This window comes from Scyliorhinus canicula, chromosome 10 (genome assembly GCF_902713615.1).
Source record: "Scyliorhinus canicula chromosome 10, sScyCan1.1, whole genome shotgun sequence".
Classification (NCBI taxonomy): domain Eukaryota; kingdom Metazoa; phylum Chordata; class Chondrichthyes; order Carcharhiniformes; family Scyliorhinidae; genus Scyliorhinus; species Scyliorhinus canicula.
The window spans coordinates 155,685,702-155,709,748 of NC_052155.1; the positions used below are offsets into that span (position 1 = coordinate 155,685,702).

At 47.8% G+C, this 24,047-nt stretch overlaps 1 protein-coding gene across 7 annotated transcripts in view; it reads right to left on the minus strand.

The window, feature by feature from the left end:
• oxr1a (oxidation resistance 1a) overlaps positions 1-24,047 on the minus strand; it is a 576,817-nt gene that overhangs the window by 156,463 nt on the left and 396,307 nt on the right. The gene's annotated exons all lie outside the window — the stretch shown is intronic.

Genomic DNA, 24,047 nt, shown 5'->3' on the forward strand with positions numbered 1-24,047 from the left:
ATTTGTTTTTGTTGAAGGCTGTGATAGCCGAAGGTAAAGGCTTCATACGACATCAGGTAGCAGGATAACAACTAGGTTTATTTACTCTACTCACAATACCACAATTACACTACTCCTCACCCCGCAGTGTCACCCTCCCCGATCTGCTCAGAGGTCAGGGTTTACATCCTGTGATGTTCCTCCCAATTAGCCCCCAACCCCCTAATCACCTGTGGAGTTCTTACTCCAAGGTGCAGGAGGCGAACGCAGACAATATAGCATTTGGCCCCTGAGGGGATTGTGACACCACCCCCCCTCCAGGTCTGGAGGAACATCCATTGCTTCAGGCAGTGGTTCCTCAACTGCTTGAGAAGCGGAAGTGATCCAGTGCCGGTACGTTCGATCTGGGAGCCGTGTAGTGCACTGGCAACCATCATTTTTGTGAAGAGCGCAGAAGTGGGAGTGGATCGACCGGCAAAGGCGTCAGCACAAACGGAGATGGTGTGCTGTTGTTGGCCGTGCTGTGTCCATGTTGGAGCCATCATTGCCACCTTTGTCATTGGACGGTCCCACAGGTGCATCAGATACCTCAGCTTTCCAATTTCTGGCAGGCAGTGGTGATGGAGAGAATTGTTGTGGCTCTGGCGGTGCTTTGGGGGATTCTCCTAGGTTGTAACTGAGATTGTGCCTGGATCCTGGTCAGGGCACTCTGACTTAAGCTCTAGCAGTACTTGCATATGTCATCAAACGTGGTCAGGGTGGTGACTGGCTTAATTCCCATGCGCCTGGGCCGAGGAGGAGACCTGGCCCGTCGTTCGGAAGACCACACCAGTGATCCATGTGACTCCGATGCCAGAATTTTGCACATACACCTTGTCATACGGTTCGAAGGTGCATAGTGGCGAGTGCTGATATGAATCCGCCTTTCAGAAATCCTGCAGTTGGCATATCCATGTGCCGACGACGGGGAATATGGGGCTGAGGAGAGTGCTCAGCTGTCGTCGCTTGAGCATTTCCACCGGTGCAACCCCTATGGTGACATGCAGTATCACATGGTAGCTGAAGAGAAGTGAGCCATCTCTCCCAAGTTCCGGCAGTCATCTTTTTCATGGACCACCTAAAAGGTCTGAACAACACGGTTGGTCATTCCATTGACAGCCGGGTGGTACGGAGTAGTCCTCACATGCTGTATTCCATTCGTGGTCATGAATGATGCAAAGTCTTGGCTCTTTAATGCTGTCCTATTATCGGTCACCAAGACTTTGGGTATTCAGTGTATGCTAAAATGTGTTGTAGACTGACTACGATCGTCTGTGTAGTTGTGGTTTTTACCTGGTGGACCTCAAGCCATTTGGAATGAGTATCTACCTAGATAAGCAGCATGGGCCCCTGGAATGGGCTGGCAAGTCCACGTGGACGCGGGACCAGGGTTTCCCCAACTATTCCCAAGGGTTCATCAGAGCCGCTGGTGGGCCTTCAGGTGCTTCTGGCAAGGGCCACAGTGTTGGGTCACTCTCTCAATCTTTGAGTCCATCCCGGACCACCAAACGTTGCTTCATTTTGGCTACCCCCGAGTGCCTGAAGGTCCTTCAACAAGGACGTGCGACCATGCTCGGGGATGACCATTTGCGTCCCACAAAAGGATGCTGTCTTCTATGCTCAGTTCCGGTAGCTTTGTGGTGTAGGGCCTCAGATCATCTGGCAGTGCTCTACGCTGGGCCCCTTATTGAACCATGTGCCAGAACCATGACAGTTGTGGGTCTGTCTGGCTCCATTCCTTGATACAAGCCGCCGTGACCGGCAAGGTGTCCATGAAGTGGAAGTCAGAGATTATCTCTGTGGTGAAGCGGGCGCTGGCGGTTCCGTGGAGAGGGGCAGGCAGCTCAATGAGTCAGCGTTTGGTATCTTTGTGCCTTGGGGGTGTTCCAGGGTGTATTCATAGGCGGGTGTTCCAGGGTGTATTCATAGGCGGTTGGCAGTAAAGCCCACCGTTGGACCCAGGTGGATGTGATCGGCGGCATCACCCGGTCCTCTTCAAATAATCCCAGCAGGGGCTAGTGATCTGTACAAATTGTGAGACCGCACCCGTAAATGTACTGATAGAACCTCCGTCCGCAAATATGGTGGACAAACCTTCCTTTTCAATTTGCGCGTAATTACACTTGCCGGTGAGAGTGCAGGAAATGAAGGCTATTGGCCGTTCTGAGCTATTGGGCATCCTGTGCGCCAGGACCTCTTCGATGCCGCAAGGCGAGGCGTCGCATGTGAGGTGCACCTGCTTTGATGGGTCAAGTGTGTCAGCAGTTCATTTGACAATAGGCTCCTCTTGAACTGCTGGAAGGCCTTCTGGTGAGGGGTGGGCACCAGTCCCATTGCTGCCCTTTCTTCAAGAGCTGATGGAGCGGGTTGAGCAACATGCCCATTCTGGGTATAAATTTTCCATAGCAATAGAGCAATCCAAGAAAGGAGTGGAGCTCCGTTGAGTCACGTGGGATGGGAGCCTGTCGGACTGCGCGCACCTCATCCTCCACCAGTTGGAGGCCCCGTCTGTCCACCCGATGCCCTCAGGGCAGCCATTCAACATCTCCTCATCTCATTGTAAGTGAAATTGTGAGCTTGGTGTCCAGGACCAAACAGGGAGAAATGAAAGATTGGAGAAGCAGGAGACCAAATTAATCTCTAGAAACAATTTGAAAATTTAAAAACAGGTTTTCTTGTAGTTTTCACATTCACCAGCACCAAAGGCACCCCACCCTCTCAGTCACCATCATACCCCCAGGGCCTATCACTACACTCTCCACCTCAAAATCACCCACTTATTGATCAACACTGCCAGCCCCCTAGTCTTTATAGCCAACCCTGAATGGAACACCTGCCCCACCAACCCTTCCTCAGCCTCGGTGGTCCCCTAACTTCAGGTGCATCTCCTGAAGAAATACAACATCAGATCCCTTGGATGCGCGAGAACACAAGACCTCTTGATCAGCCTTTTTACACCCCGAACGTTGCATGAAATGATCACCCCCCCCCCCCATCAACCATAGCCCCTCTTTAACCAGCTCCCCAAGGTCCACGCCATGCTTACCCTTGGGGCCTCCCCATGATGCCCACCATCATCTCCCCTTAACCAACTGCGCCACACCAACTCCACCTAAGGTAGAACCCCCCCCCCCCCCCCATCATGTACAAAGAAAAAGAAAACCAACCAACTCCACTCACATTCTTTCCACGGATCGACCCCCATTTCCCTCCCATTAACTAGCCTACCTACTAGCATGGTGGCCCTGACACAAGGCAACCGCCTACCCCCCTACCACTCCTCACCAGCAATTTCCGAAGAACAGTTGAACATATTTACCCAATTCACACACTAACACAGTAAAATACAACAATCCGCCCGGCATACACACCCACATTCCCTGTATTGTAATCTCCAAAGTTCAGTGCCCTTACATGTCCCCCAGTTCATGGTCTCTCATAAGTTTACTCGTCTCCTCCAGCCTATCGAAATTAAATTCCTGATTATGGTGCGTGACCCACAGACGACCAGGAAGCAACATCCCAAAATTCACTCCTTTCTTGGAGAGAGATTCTTTGACCCGATTGAATCGAGCCTGCCTCTTGGCCAAGTTCTGATAGACATGCAGCAAGTTTCCTTCCCAGGTACATTCTCTCTTCTCATTCGCCTACTGCAGAATCTTCTTTGTCCAGAAAACGATGCAACCACAATGCCATCGCCTTTGGCTGCTCTCCAGCCTTCGGCCTCCTCCTGAACGCTCTGTGTGCCCGATCCACTACGGGGGACGATCAAAGATCCCCTCCCCCACCAACGTCTCTAACACATTCGCCACAGACATTGTGGCCTCCGTTCCATCACTGTCTTCAGTCAGCCCCACAACCCAGAGATTCTGCCTCCTGGAGCGATTCTCCAGGTCCTGCACCTTCTCCCTCAGCTGCTCCCTCTGCCATGAGCACCATCCCTGCCCCCAATAAGGCCAACCGGTCCTCATAGACATAGACATAGAACAGTACAGAACAGGCCCTTCAGCCCTCGATGTTGTGCCGAGCAATGATCACCCTACTCAAACCAACGTATCCACCCTATACCCGTAACCCAACAACTCCCCCCCCCACCCCAACCTTACTTTTTAGGACACTACGGGCAATTTAGCATGGCCAATCCACCTAACCCGCACATCTTTGGACTGTGGGAGGAAACCGGAGCACCCGGAGAAAACCCACGCACACACGGGGAGGACGTGACCCAGCCGGGAACCGAACCTGGGACCCTGGAGCTGTGAAGCATTTATGTTAACCACCATGCTACCGTGCTGCCTCATGGTTATACAGAGTCCTTCACTTTCTTGAGTGCTGAACTCTTCACCTCCAGCCTTTGCTCCACTCTCTCAATTGCCGCCCTGATTGGCTCCGGCACCTTAACCAGGTCCTTCGAGGCCTCTTGCCTCGGCTGTTGGAACTTGGCATTCAGAAAATCCACCAATTACTCAGTAGACCATTGGGCAGGCAACCACGCCCCACAGCCCACCGCCATCTTTCATACTTCGAAAGATCTTCCGGCCAAACTGCTTCCCCTTAGTCGCTTGATAAGCCATAAACAGGACCTATCGGAGAATTTCTATCCCTCACTGTTCATGCACTTTGCACGAGCAAACATTCCCTATATCGGGTGAAAAGGACCAAACAATTCAGCCATTGACTGGGAGCACCAAATGTGCGGCCACCCACTCCATGGCTGCCAGTGGAAGTCCTGGCAGCTCTGAATTTTAACAAACCATTTAAAATGACAATAGATGAGAGTGATCTAGGGTATGTGCCATTTGCTCGAAGATGATGGATCACGCATCACGAGACAAGTTGGGTATTTCTCAAAAAAAACAGACACCGAAAGAGATACTCCACAGTGGAGAAAGAAACTTCAAGACTGTTAATGGCTCTCAGCACTTTGAAATATATGTCTATGATGGATAGTTTATACACATCACAACCCCTTGACATTTAGAGGAATTCAAAGCCCAAAATGCAAGCCTATTTCAATGAAGCCTGCTTTTGCAATCTTATCACTTAAAAATCATTAACATTGCATGGAAAAGCAATATTGTAATTAATACCTTATCGAAAATTTAACTCAGCACAGAATCATCCTGGATGAAAACATAAACAGATCATAGCTATGCTAGCGTGACATTGGTGAGTGCCCGAGGACAAACATTGTGGATGGATTTTTCATTACAACTTTCTAATGAAATGCTCCTGTCATCGCATTTAATTCCACATAGTGTGGAGGCGTCACCAAAATATGCTTTGTGCCAAATAACCAATTTTAATCCAGTGTCTGGAAACACAAATTGGGCTTTTCCAAATTAGGCTAAAGGTGACGAGCTCACAGCCAAAGATTTGTATTTCTATACCTTACTGTATTTCATCAACAACATTCCAATCAATTGAGATTGAGATGCAAGGTCTGCAAAGACCCATCAAGGACCACGACTGGGGGAATATGAGTGAATCACATATTCTATCCCTATTATAAAAGCATCAAGGCAATCATCTGAGGCATTCAACTGGTGGAGCCGAACCATTAAACCTAATTGCTTCGGCAATGAGAGTCAGATGAGGGGATTCCCAGATATGAATTCATCAAACTACAATGGGAATGCCTTAAATCCAATCACTTGAAGACTGGGTCGAGGAGGGATTCCCAGAAATGAACTGATTAGGTGACAAGGGAGAATACACTTGTAATGACCATGTTTGAATCATTTGGTGATGGTCATGTGACAGACCCATCCTTTTATGTGTTTAAACTTCTGTTGTCTCTGGAGTAAGAGGATAAGCAGCCGGGATACTGGGGCCTATCATTCCTCTTTCTCCAAACTACCTTGCAACCTTTCAAACCAACAACCACTGAGATCTCCAGAACAACAGCCAAGTACGTCTTTAAATTGCATCCACATGGGAAAAAGCAGGACCAACAAATTCATCCCGAAGCCAGCCTTCTCTGGGCTTTAATTCCATTAATCTATCTTTTCCCAATTCAGTAATCTCTTGTTTGTGTGTATATGGAAGTTGGAAAATGTTCTTGAGGCTACGTAAAACAATAAAATGCCTTCCAACCTCAGAAGGCTTGTGGAAGGGAATAAGGTAGTAAATAGAACACGTAGACCTGAAATATGACATTCGGTCTGACAAGCGTACATTTTAGTGAAAGAAAAATTTAGGACTGATATCAAGGTGCATTTTTTCAAAGAACCATCAACGATGGAGTGGACTTTTTTTATAATACTGTTCAGCAATGCACTTTGGAATTACATCGACAGAAATATATACTTGAAAAGAAAAAAATAATTTGCAGGGATTTTAGGAGAGGGTAGGAAAACAAGACTAATGGGACAGATGTTTAAAGAAGTATGATCAACCAGCTGTATGTATTACTATAATCACTATGAGGTTGGAATCCAATCCAAGTGGATAGGGCAAGACTCCTCATAATTACACTCAGATTGACTGTTTTATAATTTTTGAATCCATGGACCAAGAGTGAACATAATATTACAAATTAACATTATGGGAATAATATTACTTAAGTAGCAAAGAGGCAGTCTATGAGGGAAATCTAAAGGCTCATAATACATACTGTAGGAAGTAATGATCCTCTGAGACCAGGGCTGGAATTTTACCAGGCAACGGGATTGGCTTTGATCACGCTGGGGTCATTGCAAAAAACAAGACACTGATAAAGTTATGTCATTCCACATCCCTCCTGATTTCCAAGGGGAGGTTAACAGCACGGACAGGATTGTTGAGGATCCAATTGAAATCCAATGAAGGGTCATGTGCACCACCTTGAACTGAATCAAGCTCATCCTTACGCAGGAGGCGATTGAGTTCACCCGTCACATCGCGTCACACCAAAGGCCCAACCTATTTCCCTTCCCAACTCCTCCTCCCAGTTATGCTTTATCCTCACCAAAGGGCCATCGCCAAGGGATCCATCGCCAGTGCAATTAACAGGCAACCCGGTCTTGTTCCCCTATGCAACCCAAAATACCCTGAACTCGCCTCGTTGGTACGCAGGCTTGCCACCGGGGACGCGTACAAAAGACGCACCCACACCACAAACTTCGGCCCAAACCCTAACCTACCCAGAATTTAAAACAGGTACCTCCACTCTACCCAGTCAAAGGCCATCTCCGCATCCATAGATACAATAACCTCTGGTGCCCACACCCTGACTGAGTCATAACTACATTCAACAGTCTCCTAATGTTGCTGGAGAGCTACCTACCCATCACAAACCTTGTTTGGTCCTCGGAGACCATCTGTCACACACCCCGCCAACCTACACGCCAACACCTTTGCCAGTACTTTCACATCCATGTTCAACAAAGAGATGATCCTGTAAGGACTCCAGTGGGTCCTTCCCCTTTTTCAGGATCAGTAAAATCGATGCTCAGGACAACAGAGATTCTCCCAAAATATTTCTAGGTTAATTTGTGGCAGGTGTTTCAAGGAGTTTCCCACTGGCTCTGCCAGCAAGTTCTCCACCACTAATCAATGACACTTAAGTCACTTTTTTGGGCCTGGGGAGTATATCACTGGTTTAGCCCACACTTAAAAAATTTTTTAGTACTGGGGAGCTGAACTCAGAGATCGGGCCGCCATTTTGAAAGACTGCCCCAAACTCTAAGTGAGCTTGTGGGTCCCCCACACCCATGGGCAATGTCACACACCACACACATGGGCACCCCGCTATGGGTCCGCCTTCTTCAGGCCTCCCCAAGCCGCCTTACAGCACCCCATCCCTTCCAGGGCCCCCCCCCAGAGGCCCCTACTTAGCTTCCCTGCAGTCCCCCCCCCCACCTTCAAACCCCCCCCCCACCCCCATTTCATGGACGCCCTTACCCCCTGACCGTTGGCAGTGCCACCATGGCACTCGAGCACCTTTGCACTGCCACCTTGGCACCCATGCAGTGCTCCTGCCGGCTTGGTAGTGCCAGATGGTCTCCGAGGACCAAACAAGGTTTGTGAATGGTAGTGCCATTCACGGCACCTTGGCAGTGCCAAGATGCCAAAGTTCCGGGGAGAAGGCCAGGGGGGCCACCCTGCACTTACCCTGCACCCAGGGGTCTCTGATGGCCCGAGAGACCCAGGTGCCGTTCCGCCTGGTCCATGTTTGTGTGGACCAGCACTGATCGGCACCCGGCTGCAGCCTCCCTGGGGAGGCCGGAGAATCGAAGGAGGTTGGTGAATCACGCGCAGGTAGGTTTATGACCTATTACCGCGAGCACCATTCGACCCCGCCCATTTGGGGTAGAGTTCCAAAGTCTCGCAGGACTCTGGAAAATCTCGCCAGTGTGGGGAGGCTCGCTGGAGGGCTTTCCCAAGATTCTCTGGCCGCATTGCACTTTCCCTTGAGCGCAACGTGGCTGGAGAATCATGTCCCATGTTGCTGGCAACTCATTCCATTCCACTCCACTGCCTCACTAAATATCTTTAACAAGTGGGGAGCCAACTTATAAAATTCCGCCGGAAATCCATCCGGCCCCAGGGCCTTCCCCCGACTGCATTCCCTTAATACTATCCATCACCTCCCTCAGCCCCAACGGCTCCTCCAATGCCTGCCTCTTCCTCTCCGCCAGCTCTGTGAACAACCCATCCAGAAACCATCCCATATACCCCAACTCTCCCTGTGGCTCGGCCTTCTACACTTCTCATAGTACCCCCTAAACACCTCATTTATCTTTTTCAGATCCGACACCAACTCCTACTTCTCCGCCCTGACCTAGACACTGCCTGACGTCGCAATTGGTGGGTCAACACAAGACTCGATACTCCATACTCATACTGCATCCCCCTTGCCCTCCGCAGCTGCCCCACCATCTTACCTGTCCCTGCAATCTCCTTCTCCACCAGCAACTCTTTTGTGGGGCCCACAGAGTATCTCCTATCCATCTTGACTATCTAGTCTAGTCTAACAGCCGCCGGTGCTGCTCCCTCCTCCTCCAATCCCCAAGTGCCTGAAACAAAATACCACCTCGGACCACCGCCTTCAAAGCTTCCCAGAACGTGTCTGCCAACACCTCCTCATTAAGCTCCATATAGTTCCTAATTGTCACACTCACCTTCTCACAAAACGCCTTGTCCGCCAGAAGACCCAAATCAAACCTCCATCCCGGCCTCTGCACCTGTCCCAAACTAAGCCTCACATCCAGCCAAGGCGGGGCGTGACCCAAAATCACAATTCCTGCATATTCCACCCCTACCACCACCGCCTGATTAACCATGAAAAAAAATCAATTCTAGAGTACACCTTGTACATGTGCAAGAAGCAGTGCTGCCTCCCTCCCGGGGTCCTGAACCTCCACGGATCCACCATCCCCATTCTGTCCATAAACCTACCCAGCTCTCTCGCTTCAACCTTCCCATCGACTTGGGGCTCAACCTGTCCACCTTCGGCACCATCACACAGCTAAAATCCCCTCCCATGATCAGCTGGTGCGAATCCAGGCCATGAATTGCCTCTAGTACCCTCTTTACAAACCCCGCATCATCCCAGTTAGGTGCATAAACATTGACTAACGCCATCAGCGTCCCCTCTAACAAACACCCTCCGCGCCCCCAATCTTACACCTCCCTAGCCTCCACAAATCCCATTTTCTTGCTCAATAAAATGGCCACCCCTCTCGACTTAGAGTCAAACTCTAAGTGAAATACTTGTCTCATCCATCCCTTCCTGAACCTAGCCGGTCCTTCATCCGGAAATGCATCTCCTGCAAGAAAATAACCTCCTCTCTCAACGTCTTCAGGTATGCAAAAACCTAGGACCTCTTGACCGGTCCGTTTAACCCATGGTCATTCCAGGTCACAATTCTTATCGGAGGCTTGCGCCTCATCCCCCCCCTCTGTCATCAGCCCCCTTCACTTCTGAATCACCCAAAAACACTCTGAACCCGGCCCATCCAAGATGGCTCTCTCCCCAACCTTGAGCAAGTTCATCCTCCAAACCTGTCAGGTTGCAGTTCCTCCTCCACCCTGCCCCACTCCACTCCAGCCAATCCTTGCGGCCTCTTCCCCCACCACACTTCCGTTCATATACCATTGTTTGCTAGCGTGGTGACTCCTGCCCGAAGGCGCCAGAACACACCTCCCACCTACAACCCCACCTTCGCCTGGTAACAGGCCCCCAACCACTCTGAATAATGACAAAACCATCAACACAACCCAAAGGGCCCCATCTAGCACATCCCCGATATGAAAAAAAACACCAGAATTCACCAATAAACTCCTCCCAAAAGGCGAAAGGGGGGGGGGGGGGGGGGGGGGGGGGGAAGATGGGGAGAAAGAGAAAGAGAAGAACGATCCCCCCACCCCCTGTTACAACTTCTGAAAATCCCCCCCCCCCCCCCCCCCCAAATTAGCAACCCAAAACAGTAACTCCCAATTTTCACAGATTTAACTCCTCCATCCCATACCTCCCCTCAGCTCTCCTTCAGCTTATGGTCCTTTATTGGCCTCCTCTGGTGTCTCAACATAGCTTTCCCGACCATGAGTCACCCAGAGATTGGCTGAGTACAGCACCCCAAATTGAATATGTGTTCTGTACAACACCACCGTGGCCTAGTTGAAGCCCGTACCCCTCTTACTCAGCTCCGCACCAATATCCTAGTAAATCCGGACTCTATTATCCTCCCACTCCCAGACTCACTTAGCCTTGGCCCACCTCAGGATCTTCTACTCCGTGTCTGAAAACCTGTGCATCGGTACAACACTGTCCACGGTGGCTCCCCTGCTCTCGGCTTCTGTCTCAAGGAGCTACGGACCTGGTCCAGCACCTTCTCCTCCATCAACCTGGCCACTATCCTCAAAACATACTTTGTGGTGTGCTTGCTCCCTCCACGCCTTCCGGCAGCCCCACAATCTGCAAATTGTGTCGTGCTGATCTGTTCTCCTGCTCCTCTGCCTTTGCGCAGTGACTTGCATAGATCCCCACCTCTGCCGCCAAGGACATAATATGATCACTCTGGTGAGATATCATCTTGTCCATCTCCTGGATCGTCACCCCTTACCAGGTGAGACACTTTTCCACCCGATTCAGAGACACCGCTCCCTCAATCGCCTCCGACCAGTCACTATGCATTTCTTTCTTCTGCTGTCATCAATTGCTCCATCTGAGGTCTTCCCACCGACGATGATCCTTCCTCTGCTGTCGTTTTCACAACTGGTGCTGTGCCACAAGTCTCCTCCAGCTCCTTAGCCAGGTCTTTAACTGTCTTCAGCTGGGTCTGATAGCCAGTAGACATGCCAGCCCAGGGGAGAACTTCTTCTCTGACACTTTCTGCTCCATCTCTCTGCCAAATCTGTGATTGCAGTTTTTTTGTTCCTTAGCTCGAGCCAAATTGATTCTGCAGAGTTACTCGACTACCTTTTCCTAGCTTCCTATCCGTCCAAAATCTCAAATACGTAGGTCCCAACGTTGGTTGCCATGCAACCATATCTCTGAAATAGCTATCAGGTCATGCTTATTTGTTTCTAGTTGCGATATTAATGAATCCATCTTGTTACTAGTGTTACATGCATTCAGATACAGAGCTTTAAATCTTTTTACCATTCTTGCAGACTCTGACCTTATATGCTGGTGCACTCTTCAGTTTACATGCTCTGTCCATTCCTGTCACACTCACATTGTTCATAGAATCCTACAGTTCAGGAGGCCATTCAGCCCATCAAGTCTACAACGATCCTCTGAAAGAGCACTCTGCACAGTCCACTCCCCTGCCCAATCCCCATAACACCACCTGTAAATCCAGGGCAATTTAGCTTGGAAAATCAACCTAATGCACATCATTGGACTGTGGGAGGAAACCAGAGCACTGGGAGGAAACCCACACAGGCACGGGGAGAACATGCAAAAATCTATACAGTCACCTAAAGCCGGAATTTAACGCGGGTCATTGATGCTGTTAGGCAGCACTGCTAACCATTGTGCTACTGTTACTCTGCTCCATTGCCTTGTCCTTTCGTTTTAATTTACTTTTAAGCTTCGCCATTGTCTCACTGCTTCCCTTTGAAAGGAGGTTTGATAAAGCTAAAAACATTATATGGGGTTGAGGCTGAGTAAATGGAGAGAAACTATTGGTGAAAAGATCAAGAACGAGTGGGCACTGATTTAAGTTGATTACAAAAGCAGCAATGGAAACAACCGGAAAAACTTCTCTTTTAAACACAACCTGCTCATGCTCTAAAAGGCATTGTGTCCAAGAGTGGAGGCAGACACTCTGGGGGTCTTTCAAAAAGGAATTGTATAAGCACCAGAGGTGTGAGACCAGCTGAGCTGCTCTTGCAAAGAGACAATATGGCCATGGCGGGCCAAATGGCCTCCTCTCTTCTAAAAATGTTCTATTATTCTATGTGAGGGCATTCTAATGGTAGAAAGAACTATGGTGCACTAAAGTACTTTGGCAACTCTTGTCGTAAGATTGGTCTCTGTCAAATAGAGCACAAATGATCACGAAGTATGATGCAAACACATAGAATTTGTGTTTAATCAACATTCAGGAATTCTTTGTTAGCAAGATCTAGCCTGTGGAAACTACTTCTGACAACTCCCTGTTCAGGGTGGACTTCAATAAGTTATAATAACAACAGAAATGACACAGGTAAATATCTTCTCTCCATACAAGTAGTGTCATGGATATGGTAAAACAAGTTAAATCTCAGCATAAAGCAGGTGAAGGCAGTGCATTCTGCCTTATAAACATTCCCTGGGGTTGCCTGCAAGTGTGACCTTTCTGTAGAGTTCAATAAGGCATGTCTGATTTTATTTTTACTTTAGATCAGTGGAGATTTTTGAAACAAAACTCTCCTGAAAGTATTAACTTAAGCTGGGGGACAGCTTATAGACATTTGAGGGCAGCATGGTAGCGCAGTAGCACTGCTGCCTACGGCGCTGAAGACCCGGGCTCAAACTGGCCCTGGGTCACTGTCTGTGTGGAGTTTGCACATTCTCTCAGTGTATGTGTGGGTTTCAACCCCACAACCCAAAGATGTGCAGGTTAGGTGGACTGGCCAAGCTAAATTGCCCCTTAATTGGAAAAATAAATTGGGTACTCTAAATTTATTTTAAAAAAAGATTACAGACATTTGTTGCCTTCACATATCTCCCCTGGAATAGTTTACATCTGAAGAAATGCCAAAGAATGATTGGCACCACCATGACTAAGGATAATGCTGGATGTTTACTCACAAATGTTTCCACCAGAAATCAGTGAACCCTTCTCTTTTTGTCCTTCTAAGCCATGTTGGGAACATTTTACAGGACATAACTACAAAATTTGAACGTAGATGACACAAACTTTGGAAGTATTACAAACCATGAAGTGATAAGAGTTCAAGATGACACAGACCAGTGGAATAAGCAGAGATGTGACAGGTGAATTTAAGTGTGAAGTGATAGATTTTGGTCGGAAGTATCAGGAGAGAAAATATAAAATCAAGTTTTATAATTCCAAACTGAAACTTCTAAGCAGGAACTGAAAAACCTGGGGAGGATATTGGTGTACAAATTGCTTCAGGTTGTCAGGGGAAGTTGAGAAAGTTGTTAAAAATGTAGGATCTTGGGCTTTATAAACAGAGGCATCGAGTATAAAAGCAAGGAAGTTATTTTTTGGCTTCATTATGGATCACAGAATATCTTCCTGCTGGTTATGAGTCACCTGAGGTGTAGATAAGTCAACAGAGTGTTTGCGCAGGCATTGGGCAGATCACCACCTTGATTGCATGAGCAACACCCTTAATAATCCTTTCATCACGTTTTACAAGAATCCAGATTGTGGGCAACTCCATACCTTTTCTCTTTACGGCAGCAAAGAAATATGACAGGAGAGAATCCTCAACGTGGATTGAGGAAAAAAAAATGCTGAATGATGATTTTGTCGACTAACAGTGGGACGGCATCAGGAACAACAGAAAATTCTCAGCACCCATTGCACACATGCAGGCACTGGGCAAAGCACTGCCGCCGGTGCAGAAGGTTTAAAAACATTTTTGACAGCAATTGAGTAACAAGACCGACAAACGGGGAAGATGTGCTTGAGTTGAAGTGTGTGCGGTCTGAGCTGCTGGAACCATGCACATAGCGAAACTAAATGAGGTTTGGGAACTGATTTTATTTTAAGTCTGCTGACTCTCCGTGGGTCACTACTCGGGGGGGGGGGGGGGGGGGGGGGGGGGGGGGGGGGGAGGTGGAATGTCAAACTATAGTCAGGTCAAAAAGGATAAGAGTTCCTAGTTACTTGTTCAAGGGATTGTTTGTGCCATAATGTCTAATAAAAATTAGAAGGAAGGAAGCAGTCACCCTAGAAGGCGGGATCTAAATATGTCAGGAAAAGCAGATGCCATGGATGCGTACGAAGGTTATGAGACGTGGAATTCATACGAGGAATGATTCCAATTGGTTCTAGTAGCAAATCAGACACCCGAGGGCATAAATATCGCAACATTTCTCAGCTCAGATGCCCGTAAAATGTTTAGAAAATAAGAGCAGGGGGAGCCATTCGGCCCTTCAAACCTGTACCGCCATACATTATCATGACTGATCATCCAACTCAATAGCCTAATCCCACTTTCGCCCAAGTGCAACATCTAACTGCTTCTTGAAAACATGCAATGTTATGCCTCAACTACTTGCTGTGGTAAAGAATTCTACAGGCCGTCCACACTCTGGGTGAAGAAACTTCTCCTCATCTTTGTCCTAAATGGTCTACCCCGTATTCTCAGACTGTGACCCCTAGTTTTGGCAAAGCCATCATCGGGAATATCCTGTCTGTTTCTAACCTGTCTAATCCGGTTAGATTTTTATAGATTTCTATGCGATCCCTCTTCATTCTTCTGAATTCCAGCAAATAAAATCCTAACTGATTCAAACTTTCCTTATACCTCAGTCCCGCCATCCCAGGAATCAGTCTGGTAAAACCTTTGCTGCACTCCCTCTAGAGCAAGAACATCCTTCCTCAGATAAGGAGACCAAAACTGCACACAATATTCCAGATGTGGCTTCACCAAAGCCCTATATAATTGCAGCAAGACATCCCTGCTCCTGCACTCGAATCCCCTCGCTATGAAGACCAACATACCATTTGCCTTCTTTATGCCTACTGTACCTGCATGCTTACTTTCAGTGAGTGGTGTACAAGGACACCAAGATTTTGTTGCACACTCCCCTCTCCTATTTATGGCTATTCACATAAATCTGCCTTCTCATTTCTGCTACCAAAGTGGAAAAACTCGTATTTCTCCTAATTCTACTGCATCTGCCATTCATTTGCCCACTCACTCAACTTGTCCAATTCACACTGACGAATCTCTGTACCTTCCTCACAGCTCAACCTCCCACACAACTTGGTGTTATTTGCAAATTTGGAGATATTACATTTTGTTCCTCATCAAAATCTAATATGTATTGTGAATACCTGGGGTCCTAGCATTGATCCCTGCGGTACCCCACTAGTCACTGCCTGGCAATTAGAAAAAACACATTCATTCCTACTCTGTGTCCTGTCTGCCAACCATTTTCTATCCATCTCAATACACTACCCCTTATCCTATACGCTTTAATTTTACACAGTAATCTTATGATCAGGTCTGAAAAGGAGTTCACATTGAGCCGAACAGGCTGAATCAAAAGGAAAAGGTTTAATGCAACAGAACAAGAGTACAGAGCAGTTACTGTACTACCGAAGCACTCAATTCATGGCCCTCCGGTTTTATACAGGATGTAGAAAGGGGCGTCCCGCCCCTCAGTGGGGGAGTGCATATTCCTCATAGTCCTTTGGGAATATCAATCCCCCAGTCTAATAAGTGTCTCATGTCCTGCTTAAGGTTTCATTAGTGTCCCATGATCTGCTTCAAGGTTTCATTGTAGACCCATTACTTGCTTAACCCCAGGTTATGACAAATCTCTTACGCAGGCTCCCCTTCGTCAACTCTACTAGTTACATCCTCGAAGAATTCCAGTAGGTTTGTCAAACATGATTTCCCCATCATAGATCCATGCTGACTCGGTTTGATCCTGCCACGATTTTCTCAGTGCTCTGCCACTAAATCTTTGTTCATAGATTCTAGAATTTTCCTCGCTATTGACGTAAGGCTTACTCATCTACAATTCCCTGTTTTCTCTCTACCTGCCTCTCTCCCTTTTTAAATCGTGGAGTTACATTAGCTCCCTTCCAATCTGCAGTCTATAGAACTCTGGAAGATGGCCATCAATATATCCACAATTTCTTGAGCCACTTCGTTAAGTCTGCATGGTTTTCCTCCTGGTGCTCTGGTTTCCTCCCACAGTTCAAAGGTGTACAGGATAGGTGGATTGGCCATGACATATTTCCCCCTAGTGTCCTAGGATATGCAGATTAGGTTATGGGGTTGCTGGGATAGCGTGGGGTGGGGCAACATTTGGTGGAGTGCTCATTTGAAGGGCTGGTGCAGACCTGAAGAAATGAAAAATGAAAATCGCTTATTGTCACAAGTAGGCTTCAAATCAAGTTTCTGTGAAAAGACCCTAGTCACCACATTAGGGATTCTATGAAATGAGGAGAAAGTTGGACAATGCCAATCTTGTGCAAAACTAAGGAACACTCCAATACTACAACCATTACATCTGTGGGAATGGCTGACAGCCATAACAAGCATTCTATCAAAGCATCGAAGGACCAGGGACATTGCCAAGAAGAGTAAACAAATTTCTAATATCTTACCGGAACACTGTACACGCTATCACACAAAGTTCACAGGCAATGCTGTTATTCAAGAGGAAACTACAAACACAGTTTGATTTGTTAACTCCACCTAATGTACTGCAGAGATTATCAAACAACAAGAAACATAAATTGCTAGGAGGGTGAAAATCTTTACAAATCGAGTATTTAACCAGGGAGAGAATGTTCTAGCTAAACCACCAACGAAAAATGGGTATTAGCTATCATCCGAGCAAAGACAGGTGCAATACCAAAGTTTGGCGACATCATGCTAATCAGTTATTTGCTGCACAAAGTTAGTTTGCAGAAACTTTAGCTCAGTTAGTTGGACAGCTGGTTCATGATGCAGAACAAGGTCAACAGTGTAGGTTCAATTCCTATACCAGCTGAGTTATTCATGAAGGCCCATCCCTCGGCTGAGGTGTGGTGATCCTCAGATCAAATCACCACCATTCCGCTTTGCCCCTCAAAAGGGAAAGCCGATTATAGTAATCTGGGATTTTGGCTACTTTATTTTTATACTGTATTCCCTTTGAAATAAAAGCCAACATTCCATTTGCCTTCCCTGCTGAATTTGCATGTTAGCTTTTAATTTATGCTCGAGGACACTCAAATCCCTCTGTGCTGCAGTTTTCTGCAGTCTTGCTTAATTTCAGTAATATTTAGCTCCTTATTCTTCCTACCAAAGTGCATAACTTCACATTTTCCGACATTATGTTCCATTTCCCAATCCACCTAACCAGCCCATCTTTGGACTGTAGGAAGAAACACGAGCCCCCCAGAGGTAACCCACGCAGACACGGGGAGAACGCGCAAACCCCACATAGCCAGAGGTCGGAATCGAACTTGGGTCCCCGGCGCTGAAACAGCAGTCCCAACCATTGTGCCACCGTGCTGCCCTAATATACTTCCCCCCAACACCATGGGTCTCATCTTATTCAGGAGCCTTTTGTGCGGTACCTTATCGTACGCTTTTTGGAATTCCACGTATATTGCATCTACTTGTTCCCCTTTCTACCCTGCTTGCTACCACCTCAAACAATCCCAATAATTTTGTCAGGCATGATTTCCCCATCATCAAGGCCTGTTGACTCTGCTTGATTATATTATGCATTTCTAAATACTCTATTATATCCTTTATAATGTCTCCCAACAACAGAAGTTAAGCTAACTGACTTATATTTGTTTTTTGTCTCCATTTTTTGAATAAAGGTGTTCCTAAAATCCCTACCGTGCAGAAGGAGGTCATTCAACCCATGCAGTCTGCCCAGATCCTTTGAAAGACAACTTCACCCTAAGGGGAAACTTAGCATGGCTAATCCACCTAACTCGCACATCTTTGGACTGTGGGAGGAAACCAGAGCACCCGGAGAATGTGCAAACTCCACACAGACAGTTACGAAAGGTCGGCTTCAAACCCGGGTCCCTGGCGTTGTGAGGCAGCAGTGCTAATCACTATACCACCGTGGTTAGCACAGTTTTCCAGAATTTAAGATTCTTCAGTGCATCCACTATGTCTGTAGCTACTTGCTTTAACACCCTGAGATGCAAACTATCAGGTCCAGGCAAACTATCGGCCTTTAGTTGCATTAGTTTCCCTAGTGCTTTTCCCTCATTGATCGTGATTATATTTATTTCCTCCTTGCCTTCTGCCCCATGGTTATGTATTTTTGAAATGTGATTAGTGTCTTCCACTAACTATTCCCAGTGGTGGAAGGGTGAAGATTCAGATGACACGGGTTTCAAGTAATTGGCTAAAGACCAACAATGATGAAACGTGGTGCACAACAAGCGGGTAGGATCCGAAATGCTCCACTCGAGATGTGGTGGCGGCAGATTTAATCGTGATTTTCAAAGGAAACTGAATAAGCACCTGTGAAGGAAAATCTGCAGGAATATGGTGGGAGGGTGGGCAAGTGGGACTTGCTGAGTTACTCTTACATGGACTGCTGAGCTGTAACCATTCTGTGATTCCAAATTGAAGTTACAGATGAATTAACTCACACAAAGTGGGAAACTAATTTCGGCACTTGACACTGGCTATACAGGAACCTCAGGAAATATGGACCTTTACTCAAAATGACAGGATTCAGTACAATCTCTAAATAATGCTCTGCCACCATAAAACAAGAATGCATGCTGCTGCAATCATTCGCCTCCATTGCCACAAATGTTTCAGTATTTTTTGAAATGAACTTGCTGTTGAGCATTTTGCATTACAGTAGATCATCTGTTATCTTCCAGCAGATACCAGCTTTGGTCATGGTCGAACCAAATCCAGACTCTCCATTCGGAGGTAACAAATCAATTTTATAAATAGTTGCTCACTGTAAGATAGAAGGCCAGAAGACATGTGTCAGGGTCCTGTGCAAGTCTTGACACACTGACCTCCGTGGGATTGCCTGAGAAATTTCAGCTTTTGATGGGTAATTAACCTATTCCCCCAAGTCTCAGGGCGGTATTTTTTCATATTCGATGTTTACGGGCAGGAAAAATGGACTTTAGACCGCCGGGTTTTTACGCTGCATTTTTAGGGACTTTACCGCTTCCGGAGCAATGTCATGACGTCCTGTACCCATGCACAGGGAGGAGACCTGCAAGCAAGGACATCAACCCAGCATGGGAGGCGGTGGCAGCGCTGCAGAGCAGGATGGCTATCCAGTGCAGGAAGAGGATAAATGATTCCTTCTGTTCCACCAAAGTAGATCACTCTCCTCATTCCTCTCAAATCACACACTCACAAACCCACAACTCATCCACAGGGATCTTGCTCACTGCCAGCTTAAGGGACACCACCACTCTCACTCTCCCACACGCATCTTCATTACCCCCGTGGGTCATCACCTCATCATCTTGCTGCTCCCACTCACCATCCACAAGTGCCAAGCATCTCTAGCATTTGTTCAGGTATGTGTCTTCCTTACACTCTCTCAATCTGTTTTCATGGAGGACAAATTAGCACACAACAAGAGAAATGCAGATGGTCCAAGGAATGGCCGAATTGAAAGTCCTCTCGGGATTCGAGGAGGGAGCACTCCAGCTAGCCGAGAAGGAACATAACTGCTCCTGTGCCGAGGGTGGGTTGGGTGCCAATAAACCAAGCAGAACAACATCATCCAGTACATCAAGCTAACTTAAGTCCTGTAGTCTCTTTTTATATCCCTGCTACAGAATCTACAATGCAGAAGGAAGCCATTCAGCCCATCAAGTCTGCAGCGGGCCTTGGAAAGAGCACCCTACATAAACCCACACCTCCACCCCATCCCCGTAACCCCACTTAACCTTTTGGACACTAAGGGGCAATTTAGCATGGCCAATCCACCTAACCTCTTTCCAAGGCCCGCTGCAGACTTGATGGGCTGAATGGCTTCCTTCTGCATTGTAGATTCTGTAGCAGGGATATAAAAAGAGACTACAGGACTTAAGTTAGCTTGATGTACTAACCTGCAAGTCTTTGAACTATGGGAGGAACCCCACGCAGACACGGGGTGAAAGTGCAAATTTCACACAGACAGTCACCCAAGGCCAGAATTGAAGCCGGGACCCTGGAGTTGTGAGGCAGCAGTGCTAACCACTGTGCCACTAATAAAATCTCCTTTCGCTTGCAGGCGCATCTGTGGAGGAACCTCCACCTGCCAAGTGCAAGAAACCTTTGACACCAGCAAGGAGGATTTCTCAGATGAAAGCAAAGTACTGCGGATGCTGGAATCGGAAACAAAAACAGATCCATTAAAGTAATATATGGTTTGATTAACATGAGGTGTCATCCTTAGCTCCCTTCTCTCCAGATGCTGTCAGAGATGCTCAATAAACAGCATGTCTGACAGCATCTAGAGAGAAGGGAGCTAATGTTTTGAGTCTGGATGACTCTTGGACAGAACCGATGATTCTCAAGAAGCTTCACTGCTTTAATCCACACCTTTCACTCGCAAGGGCACACCTTGGACTTAATAATAATAATATAATAATAATCTTTATAGTCTCAAGTAGGCTTACATTAACACTGCAATGAAGTTACAGTGAAAAGCCCCTAATCGCCAAAATCCGGCGCCTTTTCGGGCACACAGAGGAGACTTAGCATTAGAGGGGCCTTGGGTAATAATCTGGTGAGCACCTCGCTCTTCTGATCCACAGCAGGACATCTCACGGTGCAGGCACTCGGAGGATTGCTGGGAGCTAGATGATGAGCTTCTGGACTCAGTCACGCCTCAGTTGCAGGAGCTCCAAAAGCAAAGTCGGGAACATCAGGAAGGGATGTCAGCAACGCTCCTCTGATTGAAAGACAGGATGGAGGAGCCGTACCACCTTCTGCCTGACGAGACAGTGCCGTACTCCCAGTAACCAGATCAACGCAGTGAGGGTGGCAGCCGCAGTGGAAATCTTGCTGCAAGACTTCTGTCCTGCACTGATGGAGGGCATGAATTCCATGACACAGGGCTTTAACTCCATGGTTCAGGAATGTGGGGGCACCCATAAGTGCCAATGCCAGAGGTTGGCGGGGCTTCTCCACCTCACTTCAGTTTCCCCTCTACCCCAGGGGCCCTTGGGCATCCATTGAAAGAGAAGAAGATGGTGCACAGCCTGCGGCCATCAACCCAGGTAACTGCAGGAATGTTTCAGCCTGTCTGAACCCTCTCTTCCTGTGACCGTATCAGCTCCAGCCCCAAAGACAGAGAACGGTGATACTGCAATTCAGCAGCACCCGAAATTAGGCCCTCTCTAGAAGATGCCCAACAAGGTCATCACAGACAACATGACATGGTAGGCAGCAGGCTACCTCCACCTTCATTATGGATCCTGCGGATACAGCAAGATGGTTAAAAGATTAAGATGATCGATTTGCCCAGGATGGGCACAAGTGTAGTTCCACCAATGTAAATAAGCACGTTCCTCTGTAAATAACCTCTCACTTATTGCAACCTCTCTATGGCTGCCTGGTCTGCCGAGATATCTTTGTGCCGCTCAGATAAAACTGGATTCTTGTTCAACAGAAAGGTTGGGTGCTCAATCCAGAGCCTCCTCCAGCTGATCTCTGCAAAGTTGCCAGCACTCAGTTGGCGTCGTCTCATGGTGACAGAACACATCAATCATGTCTGTTTCTCCTTGGTAATGAGGATGTCCCCGACAATGTTCAGGGCCACCGTCACTCAGCCCAGCCATTGTCAATGCGTCCTCTCAGTACAAAAGTCAGCAGCTCAACCTCGAGGAAAAGTGAGCCTCAGCTTCCGGTGACACAGGATGTCAAGGGCACAGATAACTAAGCAGGTGCCGAGATTAGGAGAGATGAAACTCTCCACGTGACATTGCCTTGATATCACCCTGCCCTTCAGCCAGACATTTGTAGTAGCTCTGTAAGGTTGAGAATTCTACTACTTTTTTTGAATCTGTAATATATATGGATTTTATTCTGTACCACGGTTTAAAATTAAGTGGTTCAGTTTTGACTTGTTGGGCAACTAACAGTCAATATAGTTGAGATGTTCGTGAAAAAAGAAACTTGTTTTATTGATTCATGATGGAATCGATTTGAGTTGAGCTGAAACTGACTTTATGGCCAAAATATGATATAGGTTGTTTGTTTTTAAATCAGTTTGAAGGAATGGTTAAAACAGTTTGAACTTAAGATGACACCTTGGGCAGGATTTACCGCAATCGGCGAATTGGCCCGACGCCAGTGCCAAGAACGGCATGCACCACTCCTGCGTCGGGCCAACTGGAAGTTGTGGAATTCTCCGCACTTCTGGGGGCTAGGCCAGCGGCGGAGGGGTTGGCACCGTGCGAGCCAGCGCCGAAGGGACTGCGCGAGTTAACATATGTGCAGAACCACCAGAGTGATTTAGTGCATGCGCAGACTGGCCGGTGTATTCTGGCGCTTGCGCAGGGGGGTGTCTTCTCTGCACCGGCTATGGCGGAGCCCTACAGGGGCCGGCGCAGAAGGAAGGAGTGCCCCCAAGGCACAGGCCCACCAGCAGATCGGTGGGCCCCGATTGCGGGCCAGGCCCACCCCCCGCCCCCCACCGGATCCCCCCGGGGCCGGAACCCCCCCTCCCCCGGATCCCCCCGTGCCCCCTCCCCCCCCCCCCCCACAAGGACCACAGGACCCCCCTTGGCCTACCAGCCAAGTCCGGCAATGTGGGACCACTATAATCCACGCCAGCGGGACTGGCTAGAAACCGACAGCCGCTCGGCCCAGCGGGGCCCGGAGAATTGCCGGGGGGGGGACGGACACCGCGAACGGCCCCCGACTGGTGCGGCATGATTCCCGCCCCCACCCACAAACGGGCGCAGGAGAATACGCGTTGGGGCGGGATTCACACGCCCCCCCCCGGGATTCTCCAACACGGGGGGGGGCGCGGCGGTCGGAGAATCCCGTCCTGTATGTTAACGAAACCATGCAGATGGATCTGTACCAGAGAGGAAACCTTATTCTGTTATTAAAGGACCATAAGACATAGGAGCAGAATTAGGCCATTCGACCCATCGAGTCTGCTCCGCCATTCGATCATGACTGATATATTTCTCATCCCCATTCTCCTGCCTTCTCCCCATAACCTCGATTCCCCTATTAATCAAGAACCTATCTATCTCTGTCTTAAAGACACTCAGTGATTTGGCCTCCACAGCCTTCTGCGGCAAAGAGTTCAACGGATTCACCACTCTCTGGCTGAAGAAATTCCTCCTCATCTCAGTTTTAAAGTATCGTCTCTTCAGTTTGACGCTGTGTCCTCAGGTTCTAGTTTTTCCTACTAGTGGAAACATCCTCCACGTCCACTCTATCTAGATCACCCAGTATCCTGCAAGTTTCAATAAGAACCCCATCATTCTTCTAAACTCTAACGAGTGCAGACCCAGAGTCCTCAGCTGCTCCTATTAAACTCTTCATTCTAGGGATCATTCTTGTGAACTTCTTCTGCACCCTTTCCAAGGCCAGCACATCCTTCCTTAGATACGGGCCCCAAAACTGCTCACAATACTCCAAATGGAGTCTGACCAGAGGCTTATACAGCCTCAGAAGTACATCCATGCTCTTGTATTCTAGCTCTCTCAACATTAATGCTAACATTGCATTTGCCTTCCTAACTGCCAACTGAACCTGCATGTTAAGAGGATCTTGAACTAGGACTTCAAAGTCCCTTGTGCTTCTGATTTCCTCAGCCTCTCCCCATTTAGAAAATAATCTATGCCTCCATTCTTCCGACCAAAGTTCATAACCTCGCACTTTTCCACATTGTATTTCATCTGCCACTTCTTTTCCCACTCTCCTAGCTTGTCCAAGTCCTTCTGCAGCCCCCCTGC